Source organism: Taudactylus pleione, unplaced genomic scaffold (genome assembly GCF_031769625.1).
Source record: "Taudactylus pleione unplaced genomic scaffold, aTauple2 ptg000278l, whole genome shotgun sequence".
Classification (NCBI taxonomy): domain Eukaryota; kingdom Metazoa; phylum Chordata; class Amphibia; order Anura; family Myobatrachidae; genus Taudactylus; species Taudactylus pleione.
The window spans coordinates 6,160,362-6,166,361 of NW_028284680.1; the positions used below are offsets into that span (position 1 = coordinate 6,160,362).

General features: G+C 43.0%; 1 protein-coding gene across 2 annotated transcripts in view; it reads right to left on the bottom strand.

The window, feature by feature from the left end:
* Window positions 1-4,988, bottom strand: part of SPA17 (sperm autoantigenic protein 17) — a 154,518-nt gene extending 149,530 nt beyond the window's left edge. The window contains exon 1 of one of the 2 annotated variants that reach the window (XM_088481807.1): window positions 4,857-4,988. The gene's annotated coding sequence lies outside the window, so the exon portion shown is untranslated. The remainder of the gene's footprint in view (window positions 1-4,856) is intronic. The other variant, XM_088481806.1, reaches the window with a different exon arrangement.
* Between the last annotated feature and the right edge of the window lie 1,012 nt (window positions 4,989-6,000).

A 6,000-nucleotide genomic window follows, 5' to 3' on the forward strand; every position in this document is an offset into this window, starting at 1 on the left:
GAATGAGGGCCTATATTCCCTACCACACGCTCACACACATACACACTAGGGGTTAATTTTTGATAGGAGCCAATTAATCTACCAGTATATGGGGGAGGACACCGGAGCACCTGGAGGAAACCCAAGCAAGCACGGGGAGAATATACAAACTCCACACAGTTAGGGCTGTGGTGGGAATCGAACCCACGACCTCAGTGCTGTAAGGCAGTAATGCTAGCCATTACACCGTCTGTGCTGCCCAATTATTATCACTAATTGTGTAATTTTATTACTAATGTGTTTAGTGTTAGCATTAATGTATGTATTATTGTAGTTGATATCATTTTTACTTGTGTATATATGATGATGATGATTATTATGTGCAAAATAATAAATGTGCATGTTATTTTTACTAAAGTGTACTCAGTGCTGTTTTTCAGCAGCATCAAGCAGGACCTCAGCTCCTGAACCTCTCATTAACTATGACGTCATGACCTCGTCCAAATGTATTTTCCATTTAAGTTATATCTTGGAGTCCTCTTTGAGTATCTTCTTTTCTAAATACTATATGTATGTGTATATATGATAGATATGTATATAGAATATCTATTATATAAAAGCGAAAATTTGTTCTTCTGTCTTATGAAATCGACATTAATTACTGTTCATTTTTAATTAATTAAAAAACACAATTTTTGCATAGCATTCACCCTCTATAGGTCAAGTCCGGAATTACAAAAGGATTTAGCTTATCTACCATTTTTTCTTTTCTATCTTCTCTACTATATAAAAGCAAAAATTTGTCCTTCTGTCTTTCTAAACAAATCCACAGTTTACAAGCGAAGATCGTGAAATTTTACATACGAGCGTATTAAAACATGGCGAAGGAAACTAAAAAAATTTTAAATCGAAATTAATTACTGTTAATTTTTAATTAATTAACAAAACACAATTTTTGCTGTACGCTCATTGTGGGGCCTCACAGCATATGGGTAGGGCCTCGGAGCAAGCATTTTATGTTGTCATGTTTTGTCCTGATCTTAATGTTTATTATCGAAGAGAGCTTTAGCAGGCTTTCCCTGCATTCTCAGCTCTCTTACGCAACAACATTGACTTCTTTCTTCGAACTGTGTCAAAATTATGACTTTGCAAGGACCCTGCTGTACTTTACACATGGAATGCTTCTCCCAAAGTTTTTATGCGCAGAAAACAGGGAGTCGCTGTACATGGTCATCCTGGTATCAGAGCAACAGAAGCTCTTGGCCGTTGTTACACTGTACATCCGACAAATTTTGAATGCTTCTATCTCCGAAGTTTGATTTACACCGTTACAGGTCCTACTTCCTTCGAAGACCTTAGGACTGTTGATGGGGAAGTTTGTCACACTTTTCGTGAGGCCTGCTTAAGGAGAAGTTGGTTGGAGGATGATGTGTAAACAAACATTCTTAAAATCCCGGGCAACGCCGGGTACTCCAGCTAGTGTGTATATATATTATATATATACCCACAGTTCCTGAACCTACTTTTCCAGAAAAATAGCCCTGCCTTTACTAATGTGTGTGTTTACTACGGACTAGTAAATGGACCACTCAGCCGCCCCGGTTCCGGCCTGTCCTGTCTTCTCCCCTATTCCCAGTGCTCTCTTCTGTGGAGAAATTACGTAATCTCCAGTAGTAATAGAGAGAGGCTCAAACAGAGCGTCTTTCCTACCGATCCGATAAACAGCCCAATGTTACTGTCAGTGAAAGGTCCCGGTATTGGTGCTACACACTAATGGCTTACACACACTAGACAATGTGTGTATGAGCCGATAACGTAGCGGTGGACCAGGCGGGGTTTCCGACATTGGTAAGTGCATACACACTTGCCGGCAACGGCGAACAACAGCGGGGGGGGGGGGCATGCTGCATTCGTTAACGATGCCCAGATTTGACTGCATGTACAGCTGACTGGGGATATCATTAATGACCCATGGGAGCACGCATCGTTCATTGGTGAGGTTATACACACTGGACGATATGAACGATATATCGTTGAACGATATCGTTCATCAAAATTGTCCAGTGTGTATGGCCCTTAAGAGTTATTTTTTTTTTTAGAACCTGCTGATTTTGTGGAGAAATCGTGTATTCCAAAATACTAGACGATTTTTGCAGGAAATAGGGTCAGATTATCAGGAATGCCCACACACTGCACGGTATCATTACATTGTGGCCGAGACAGGTCAGGAACTCAAAACGAACCCGACTGTTTCTGCTCTGTTTTATTGGCACTGAATCCATTATGTGACATGATAATCAGACCGATCACCCAATAAACGTCTGATCGGTCTGATTAGGGTGTAGTGTGTAGCCATGTTATCTCTAATCGGGATCATGTATAATCTGAGTGATTTCATACATCAGGCCAACAGCAGCCTGACATACATGTACCACAGCCGTCAGTCTGCCATCATTTACCATCATCGCCCCAGGTACATTCAGAGACTATAAATTAAACAAAATTTGAATTAAAAAAACAGAGCGTGGACTGGAAATTAACAAGATGGCAGAAGCAAAAAGCCGCGCATGGGGACTATACTGCCGGAACTTTATACCTCTGCAAAATGGCCGGATCCAGCAAAGCTCAATATAAGCAAAACTTTCCTCTTCCTCTACAGTGTGTATGGCAATAATAACACATTGTCTTTCCCCAATAAGAAACAATATTCTGACATATGCACAGAGATATATATGTATTCATATAAAAGGTGATAACATACCATACTGTATACTGTACAATTTCTATAGAAAATGTCATTATAGTACATGAAGCCCTTTATAGAGAGTTATTCAATATGGGAGCGAAAAGTCCGTGCTGGACTTTTCGCGCCACATCAGAGCTTTTCCTGGGATAAAGTATCGGGCACGTGCCCACTTTATCCCCGTATTCAATTAAAAATCAGCAAAAACGGGACCCGGCGAATTGGGAGGAACGAAAAAAAAACGTGAATTTTCGGGAATTGTAGGACCCCCCTAAAGCTGTCCAGACATGGGGGATCACTATGGGTACCCCCGTTTTTGGCTGCAAAAGAAAGTCGGTGTTTTAAGTAGCCGCAGCAGGTGTTTTTTTCACGACATTGAAGAAGTGATGCAGAAGAGCACTTAGGTTTTTTTTTTTCATTTTTTTAAGTGGTCCCATCAAATTTGGGGTACATGAATCTGGGGGTAAGCATTTTTTTAAGTCCCTAGAATTACTTTTCAAACTTCTGAAAAAATGCAACTGCCGCTAGAACCTGCATTCTAGAAAGCACCTGCCGCATAAAGGCTATTCCGCTAATTTAATAATTTTTTCAAACACTTTTTTTTTTTTAAGAAAGCCAAAAATAAAGTTAATTTTTTGGGGTGTCCCGATTTTATTTATTCATTTTTTTTACGACAGAGTTCCTTTTTAAATGACATTAGAAGGGGTGCAGGCTAATGTTTTTAAGCCTGCACCCCTAAACCCCAATTCTGCACTTTTTTTCGCCATGTAAAACATGGTGAAAACTTATCCCCGTTTTTTTTCAAAGACTGTTCGAACCTGCGAAAAGTCTTTGAAGTTGAAAACAGGGATAATTGAAACATGCGAGAATGACTTTTCGCAGCCTAATTGAATACCCCCCATAGAGGCAAATTATGTGTACACATGGTGTACCGAGAAATTAGATAATGTAGAAGATAAATAAATAGTAATAGCATATAATGTTCAGCCTGGAGGGGACAAGGCTTGTAACATATAATACTATAACAAATAATAATAATAATAATAATAATATAGAATAATATATACAGTGATATTATGGTATATGGGATAATGCACTCCCTACTATAAATGATGTTAAAATATAGTTCTTTTATCCAGGTCACGGATCTCTGTGGTGACTTCTAATGTGTGTTATATATAGAACTATGCGGATAGGTCCTCATTCACCTAGAGCTTTTGCGCCATATAGTGCGAGTCGCTTGGCGCGGCTCAGACACTCCGTCCGCGGGTAGAGATTTGTACTTTTTCTTAAATGTTGCGTCTTCTTCGCATTTTGCCCCATACAGAGCCGCTCAGAGAGCACCTGGCGCAATAGTCTGGTATTTGTGTCGCAAAGGAATTACGAATGCAGGGGTCTATGTACTAAGCCTTGGAGAGGGATAAAGTGGACGGAGAGAAAGTACCAACTCATCAGCTCCTAACTGTCACTTTACAGGCTGTGTTTGAAAAAAATGACAGTTAGGAGCTGATTGGTTGGTACTTTATCTCTCTCCAAGACTTAGTACATGGACCCCTATGTCTCAGATTAAGCACAATGACACGTGGCGTCAGTCCCTGGTATCGGAACTCTTGTCCTTTGCCTTTTTCTACCCAGAAGTACATGAAACGCCAGCGGTCAGGGCACCTGTGCATTGTACTGTCCTCCCCATTAGCCATGCAAATTAAAAAAAAATTTTTTTTAGAAAAAGTTTCTGTCGTGAACCTTGGCGCGCCTTGGGCAAAAAGTAGATGGGCACGTGTGTGTATGTATGTATATGTATGTAAGTGTGTGTGTGTGTGTGTGTAACAGACATGCCCCTACAGTCCCCTGGGTATTATGTATAGCACAGTATGTGCAGTGTGTGTATATATGTATATAGGTGACAGACATACCCCTGCAGTGCAGTCCCCTGTGTATTATATATAGCATAGTACGTGCAGTGTGTGTGTATATGTATATATATAGGTGACAGACATACCCCTGCAGTGCAGTCCCTGGGTATTATGTATAGCACAGTATGTGCAGTGTGTGAGGGAGGGGGCACTGCGTAGTGTATAACATGATACATGATATATAATGGAGGAGACGGACCCCCGGACGATCCCCCCGGTACCTGGCTGGCTCTCCCTCTCTCAGTCCCGGCGGAGACAGTTATTAGTGCTGGGCCGTTTCCTGGTTACACTCTGTCTCTATGACAACCATGGAGCGTGCTAGCAGTGATGTACGGGGAGAGACGAGGCTCATACCTGGCCGAGGCGTTTCCTCCCTCCCAGCCCCTGCACAAAGCAGCAGCAGTAAGTAGCCCCTGTGCCAGTCATCATCATCATTAATAACAGCAGCAGTAAGTAGCCCCTGTGCCAGTCATCATCATCATTAATAACAGCAGCAGTAAGTAGCCCCTGTGCCAGTCATCATCATCATTAATAACAGCAGCAGTAAGTAGAATGCAATAAGCAAAGCATTCACTTATGCAGCTTGTCCTGGGGACATTACACCTTGAGGAAAGAGCCAGCTGGCACTGCAGACATACCCCTGCAGTGCCTGCAGGGGACTGCACTGCAGGGGTTAGCATTCTGCAATACAATTTTCTACCTTATTAAGTGGAGAATGCCGCTTGTTCTGTCCCAGCATATATCTATCTACTAGCTATATAGTTATCTATACACACATAGGCAGGGGCGTATCTATAATGGGTGCAGGGTGTGCGGGTCCCCGCACCGCACACCCTGCACCTCTCTGGAGTCCCACGTCATCACAGGGGTCCGACGCTGTAAAAACGACTGGAAAATGGCCTCTGCGGCCATGTTCCCGTCGTTTGAGCATGCGCAGTACAGGGAAAATGGCCGCCGCTGCCATTTTCCCGGTGAACTGCGCATACTCTATAGACTGGGCGCACTCTAGTGCCCGGAGTCTATAACTCCGGCGCTGGCTGCGCACAGCTCAGTGCGCTGCCGGCCGCCAGACAGAGAGGAGGGGGCCTGTGTCGGGGACTGCACAGGGTCCCCTCCTCTCTAGAAACGCCCCTGCACATAGGGCCTGATTCAGTATGGAACACAACTGCGAATGCATTGCTAATCCATTGCGTTCGCTATGCCCTCGCAGCACTACAAGGGGACTTTACTTAGCTTACATCCGTAATGTTTAGCAAGACTGCGAAACCATCGGTAACAGTGAGTACCATCGCAGCCTCATGCACACTTACACAGGCTCTGACCTTACTCAGGAATTGCTAACTTCCACGCACGCTATCAGGCCCC